Source organism: Gossypium arboreum, unplaced genomic scaffold (genome assembly GCF_025698485.1).
Source record: "Gossypium arboreum isolate Shixiya-1 unplaced genomic scaffold, ASM2569848v2 Contig00162, whole genome shotgun sequence".
In the NCBI taxonomy this organism is placed as follows: domain Eukaryota; kingdom Viridiplantae; phylum Streptophyta; class Magnoliopsida; order Malvales; family Malvaceae; genus Gossypium; species Gossypium arboreum.
The window spans coordinates 342,911-350,754 of NW_026440296.1; positions in this window are offsets into that span (position 1 = coordinate 342,911).

The window sequence follows — 7,844 nt, forward strand, 5'->3', positions numbered from 1 at the left end:
ACGGCATCACCTTATAGTAAAAGGTTCCCCACATGGTTACAAATGTGGTTTTATTCATGTCTTCAGGATGCATCTTGATCTGATTGTATCCTAAGAAACCATCCATGAAGGAAAACAGTGAGTAACCTGTCGTGTTGTCCACTAAGGTGTCAATATGAGGCAACGAGAAATTATCCTTCGGGCTGGCTTTTTAAGGACGGGGATGATATTAGCTACCCATTCCTAGTACTTAACTACTTGTAAGAAACCAGCATCGAATTGCTTCTTGACCTCCTATTTTATTTTCAACAAAACATTCGGCCTCATCCTTCGGAGCTTCTGTTGAACTGGCTTGCATTCTTTTTCAAAGGGGAGCCTGTGTACCACAATGTCAGTACTTAACCCAGGCATATCTTGATACGACCATGCAAAGACATCCTTGAACTCTTGGAGTAACTCAATAAGGTCCCGCTTTGTCTCTATAGTAATGCAAGCTCCGATCTTTACCTCTTTCCTTTCTAGTTCATCTCCCAAGTTCACGACTTCTACTGACTCTTTGTGAGGTAGAATCTTTTTCTCTTCTTGTTATACGATCCTTAACAAATCAAGGGATAAGTTACAGTCTCTGTCATCTTCAAAGTCCTGAGATCCCTCTAAACACATATCCCGCTCAAAAGAAGACTCTAAGTTAGTAGCAATGTCACTCATATCGTTGATATCTGGAGACCTGTTGTAGGTGTGAAGGAAGATGCAAAGAACAAAAGAATCTAAGAACAATGATGTGTATGGTATGATCATGAATGAAAGAATAAAATAATATTTGCACAGAATAAGACAAAATGATACATTTCATTGAAATAACGATTTTGAACATAAGCCTATTTCACAAAAGGACACTTATTACTCCTAGACCTAGAGTAATAGGTGTGTTTTGGGCATTACTCTGTGTTAGTTCTAAAGACTACAGGAATCTCTTCCGCAGTCTAATTATTCAGAACACTTTCCGGCTCATAAGGGCGAATGCCAGACAAATTTTCTACTCCAGTTCCTTCTTCGTATGTGGCGTTAATGCTTAAGTTTTCCAACATTTCTTCGGTAGACCCTTTCCTTGTCAATCTTCCTTCGGAGTAAATAGTTCCTCTCGACACGAATTTCTGGATATGTGAGAAAAGGTCATCGGCTCCCACTTAACCTCTTCCCTGCTTAAACACGCTCTTCTCCTTTCTTGTTTCTTCTCTTTCTCCTTTTTCTTTTGTTTCACATCTGGTTTGAACCCTAAGCCAAAGCGGTCTCGTTTGTCCATGAGCATAGGTGCCTCGACCCTTCATTGTAGGTTTTTTCCAAGCCCTTTTCCTGGCAAAGCTCCTTTCCCAACAGTCAGTTGTAGGCCCATTCTTGTAGTTTTGGAGATTCTAAGCGTCGAGACCTTATTTCCTTCGACAACAAAGGTCGCATTTACAAATTCTAACGACTGGAAGAACATGCTATGGCTTCATCATCTATCCCCACATACGGTGCATTGCTGGTAATGGATGCAATGATATCTTCTTCCGCGTTTATGGTTACCAATCGACCTTCCGTTATAAATTTGAGCTTTTGATGTAACGATGACGGCACTGCCCCCGCTGAGTGAATCCATGGCCTTCCCAATAAGCAATTGTAAGAGGGCTTGATGTCCATTACAAAGAAATCTGTCTCGTACGTGTTAGGGCCGATTATAAGGGGTATTTTGATCCTCCCCGTTACTTTCCTTTCGGTACCATCAAACTCTCTTACTACATTTTGGCATGTTTTCATATGGGAATTATCCACGGGCAGCCTATTCAATGTGGATAGGGGTAGGACGTTTAGTGCCGATCCATTATCAATCAATACCCCCGGCAACGTGTATCCCTTGCAACGTGTGGTAATGTGCAGAGCCTTTGTGGACTCCATACCACCCGGTGGTATTTCATCATCGTTAAAGAAAATAAAATTATCGGTGTTGATGTTGTTGACCAGACGATCCAGTTTGTTGAAAGAGATGTCATTCGTGACATAAGTCTCGTTCAGCACTTTCATTAACGAGCTCCGATGCGTCTCCGAGCTCAAGAGTAAGGCTAGTACTGAGATGCGAGCCAGTTGCTTGTGTAGATGTTCAACAATGCTGTACTCACTATGCTTTAAAAATTTTAGGAATTCCCTAGCTTCATTCTCGGTTACTGACTCATTGACTGGCGATTCAAACCTGACCGTCTTCTCCTTCTTTTGCTCAACTATTGGGGCCTTTTCTTTAACGGTTTCAATTTTTGTACCCGCAGGATCATAACGTCTCCCACTGCGTGTATAGAAACCTATATCTTGGTTCTTCTTTGAAGTACTAGTCGCGCTCTCTTCCCCTAGGATTGTCACATTGCAGCTATAATTCCAAGGTACCCTTCTGCTATCTTTATAAGGGAAAACAACGAGCTTCTGGATTACGACTTTTGGTGCAACTTGTGCCCCGGCTTCATTAATTCTCGAACGTGATATGATAACCACTGGGTGGTTGACTTCATAAGCATTCTTCGTCGACCCCTCTTCTGAGGCACACAAGTCTGTTCCTTTTGGGTTCCCGACATACTCGAGGAATTCTAGCTCCTTATTATCCATCAATCCTTGTACTAGAGAGCCCTGAATTCACTGTATTTCTAAATCTCATGGTCCTCTTGATTATGAAACTCGCAATAATTCTTTGCTTCTCGGTGTCTATTCCTTGAATCTGTGTCATCAACCATTTTTCCACCATTTTCTTCCATACTTTTTTCAGCGGGGTATTCACTTCTGCGATATTCATCTTAATTTCTTTCCCTGAACTCTCGATTATCGCATTTATCCCCTTATCCCCATAGTTAGGTAATAGATTCTCTGCACTAGATGTATAATCAAATTTCACGATGCCCATGTTGATGAGTCTTTCAACCAGTTTCTTGAAAGTGGTGCAGTTTTCTATCAAGTGTTCTGTGGCTCCCGCATGGTATTCGTATTGGGCGTTTGTGTCATACCATTTGGGGAATGGGGGTTGTATTGGCTTTAGATAGAAGGGTGACACCATATGGGCATCGAATAAGCTCTGATACAATTCTCTGTAGGACATCGGGATAGGCGTAAACTGGACTCTTTCCTTGTTAGGACTTGGGTTGGAGTCTTGTCTTGCGAAGCCCTGATGGCTGGTAGTCACCGTCCTCGGTTGGCTCACGGTGACTGGCTTATTATACAGTTCGTGTTATTCACCTCATTTTCTTTCCTTGTCGAGGCTGATTTCTTAGCACTTTCCCCTGTTTCAATCTTCCCACATTTTATCGCATTTTTTATCATCTCTCCAGACATTACTATGCATGAGAAACTTTTAGTAACTCTCCCTAACATGTGGTTGATGAATGGAGCCTTCAATGTATTGATAAAGAGCATGGTTATTTCTTTCTCCAGAAGATGTGGTTGGACTTGCATCGCCATCTCTCTCTATCTTTGGGCGTACTGCCTGAAGCTCTCATTTTGTTTCTTCTCCATGTTTTGTAACGTGATTCTATCAGGGGCCATATCTGTCACGTGACTATACTGCTTCATGAAAGCCTGTGCTAGATCCTTCCATGAATTGATCTGAGTACGACTCAGTTGGTTGGACCATTTAGATGCTGCCCCAACCAGACTTTCTTGGAAACAGTGAATCAATAGTTGGTCATTATTGACATAGCCTGCCATTCGTCTGCAGAACATGGTGATGTGAGCTTCGGGATAGCTAGTCCCGTTATATTTTTCAAATTCCAGAGTTTTAAACTTAGGGGGAAGCACCAAGTCTGGAACCAAGCTTAATTCCTTAGCATCGATTCCACCACGATAGTCACCGTTTTCTATTTCTTTAAAATTTTCTTCCAACCATCTACACCGTTTTTCAAGTTCCTTCGAAAGCTCTACCCTTGTCTTTTCTACTTCTATTACATCATTAAGATTGGGGACAACGGGGTTAGTCGGGTTATCCCCCGGATTAGAGCCTGAGCCAGCCTGATAATTCATCGGCGTCGAGGTATCGGCCTGGAATTGTTGGGGCCTAATTGTAACGGACGGCCTTCACGTGTGCAGTTTGGGTTGCGTTTGAGTATTCATCAAGGTGAAACCAGGGGGGTAGAGAGGATCCTCAGTAACGGATGGCCTCTGCGTGTGTATCTCATATTGTGTTTGAGCGTTTGCCAGGGTAAAACTAGGGGGTAAAGGAGATCTTCATTGTTATTTCCAATTTTGATCATAGGGCTCTTTCCTTTGTCCGTCCTACTAGTCAGTAGTCGGGTTAGCTCTTCCATCATGCTTCTTTGTGATTCCAGCATTTGGTCCTTCATTTCCTGCTGGATTTTAGCTAACTGTTCTTGCACTTGTGCTTGCATCTACTCCTGCATCTCTTTCTGCATTTGTTCTAGTCTTTCTAATTATTTATCCATTGCTTTAGTTTTTCTTCTTGTACTGTAGGGATGTGCACTTGAGATATTTTCGTCAGTTTCCAGATTACTGAAACATTTTTAATTGATTAAAATCTTTTTATAGCCTTTAATGCATATGATGTAATATAATGCCAATGCATGAATGCAAAGGAGACATCAATTTAGATTCAATTCCATTTAGAAAACTTTGCTAGAAAATAAAAGTCTTTACATAAAACTGAGTTACAAATAAGACTTCGTCCTAATGCTCAGAGCCTTAATTTTCCTAAACAATGAGGCTAGCTCATGCCCCCGATCCGACTCCAACTCGTATTTCACGCCTAGTATGTCTGCTTGTACTGCCGAAGCTTACAAGTAATCAGCTACCTCCCGAATCTGGGTTATGGCTTCTCCCATAATGTAATCTCTATTTTTTACTTGGTCTTGCGAATGGTGAAGCTATTCCTTCCAACGCTCCTCACTTGCTTCGAAAAACTCAATCTGCATCTTACAGTTTTGTAAAAATGCTTCTAATTCTTCGATTTTTCCTTTCATTTCTTCTACCTTGCTCAAGCTTACTCTCAACTCTATTGCGGTATTAGGGCTTCGGTACAAATGAAGAGATTTCTCAAGTTCCGCCATTCTAGCCCTTAGTTCATCTCGTTCATTTCTACTTTCGGACAGACTCTTTTCTAAATCCTTATTTTGTGCATGAGCTTCTCGAAATTTCCTTTCCCATCGATCGACTTTGGTCTTTCCTCTCGAATTTCTTGGTGCCATTGTTCTGATGTTTTACCTAACCCAGCAGCCCTCATAGACAGGCGTAACTTCTTATAATCTATTTTCAAACTGTCTAGATCTTCTTCGGCCTTACTTTTTCCTTTTCTTAACTTTTTAGCTTCTGACCTCTAAACATCAACGTCTAACCTCAGATTCACCTTTTCTTTCTCCAATTGTTCGATCTTTTTCCCAAGCTCAGAGCTCTTCTTCTCGAAGTCTTGCTTTATAATTTCCAACTCTGACGGGGTAACTTGTAATTGTTCCTCCATTGGTCTAGTGCTTTCTACACTTGGTCTAGGAATATTTTCATTGACTCTTTTTCTAAACCATCCATTATATTCAGGTGTCATCATGGAACCAACAACCAACCTCTTCATCCAGCGAGTTTTCTTCTAAGCATCCGATAGTTCTCGAACTTTCTTCTTATAGTGGTCACCTTTATAGGAAAATTCACACTAAGCGAGCCCGTAAGTCGTGGGTACAAATTGCCTCGATTTGTATTGCCTTAATACAAGCAATGGAGTATACCCAGTAGCTCCCTAAATTCCTAACAACGGCACCCAATCAAAGTTCTCACATCGATACAGGATCTCATCGGGAACTATCCAAAATGCTCTGTACTCTATATCTCCCTCATTGAGGTTTTGAAGAATTTCCATCCACTTCTCCTCTGAGATATCCTCTCTTCTTTGTATGGCTGCCTCCTCTTTTAACGGGGAATAAGCTTCAGAAAAGACCCGATAAGAAACCTTGTCCACCTTCTAAAAGTGCCCATGAAACCACACCATCAACAGCTGCGCACATCCAATAAACCACCATCACCTAACTTCTGACACATGCTCAAGGATCTGAACGTCTCAGCCAATATCGCAAGTACAGGTGTGATTCCCTTATCAAAATGATCGAATAAGTCAGTGACTCCTCATCCACGTGCCTTAAAGCCTTAGGAAAAATTACCAATCCATAGATGCTTAAGGCGAAGATATCGACCCTCTTTCTTTCATTAGGATGTGTCAAAACCAAATCTCTCAAATTCTCCCAATGGGTACATTTACTATCTCCCTTTTGTTGAATCCGAGCAGTGACCTAAGGCTCGCTCATCCCTGAAATATTCATCAATTTCTTCGTGAAGGTTTGACCATTAAAAACCTTGGCATGAGCTTTTCTAACTTGTACTTTTGGACACCTGAGCAGGGTAGTATATTCTTCTACGGTAGGCACTAAATCCACTTCCCCAAAAGTGAAACACTTGTAAGAAAAATTCCAAAATTGAACCATAACTCAGAACAGGTGCTTGTTCACCTTAATATCTAGCAAGTAAGATATATCACCATAGCTTTGATAGAACAATTGTTTGGTTCCTTCATCCCAACGAGCCCAGATATCTCTCAACTCTTGCAACTCTTTTTGTGCTACATTGACGCGAGTGAATTCTTGCAACTCTGATATGTATCCTTCTGTCAAGCTACCCCCTTTCTCCAATTGTAACTTTTCTGACCATGCATGGACGGCCGCATTATCCTCAACTTTATTAAGAAATTCATTCTCCATGTTAAACTTTCTAACCTAGTAATCGAATACGAATGAACACCTCCTTTAGTATGTAATGTTATGCAAAATACAATCAAAACAAGACAAGTCAGTATCAAGTGTTAATAATAAAATACAAGCAAAATAAAGATAATCAAAGCATATATATGGGCTCTTAGGGTTCCCTATATGTGGTTTGGTTCTAGAGTAAGGGTACTCGAACCAGCAGATTCCTCGATCTTCACCCATTATAGGCTCATATGGATCGAGTTCGGTTCAGGGGAATACATTTCCCTATGACCATGAGGAGATGAAAATCTTACGAAATTATAGGTACGGATGTATTCCAGAAGCAATCCACTAGCCCATGCGGAGGTGAAAACCTCATGAAAGCATAGTTTCTTACTCCCACTTAGAAGTTGTGACCACAACGGTCATGCAATGCAATGCAATATTATTCTACAATACCCGAACCATAACAATCATACAATCGAATGCAATTGAAGAAATCACGATTTTCAAAATAAATTTTCAATTCATTGACGAAAGGACAACAAATAATCAATTTTATGGCTTGACTCTCTTATTGGTCCCCAGTGGAGCCATCAAGCTGTCTAAACCACTTTTGTTCTAAAAACGGGGATCGACTTTTTGAAAACAAAACATGGAGTCGCCACCAATCTTTTGTTTAGATGTGATTGGTTCACCTGATAAAACATTTTATTTCATTTAAATCAATTTTGGCCTACGTAAATTTGAGAAAATGGGTTCGAGAGCCAGTTACGTGTGAGGAAGGATTAGCAACCTCACCACGCTCAAAATTGGTACCAAATTGATTAAGTACTGTCCTTATGTCTGAGATTTGAAGCTATTTTTGAAATATGATTCTTTAAAAAAATTGAATAGCTCAAGTTGGTCGTCAAAATTCTCTTGTTTCAAAGAAATGCAGCATCATATCCAACATGATAGGACACGATACTTCATTCTCTTGAGAACATGATAAATTTTTGGCTTCCAAAAATTTATACATTGAAAATTACAAAAGGATGTCCAATTATTTAGTCCAACAAAAAATCGAAACCCAACACAGTAGGACACGATTCCTCGAACTTCCAAACATTGAAC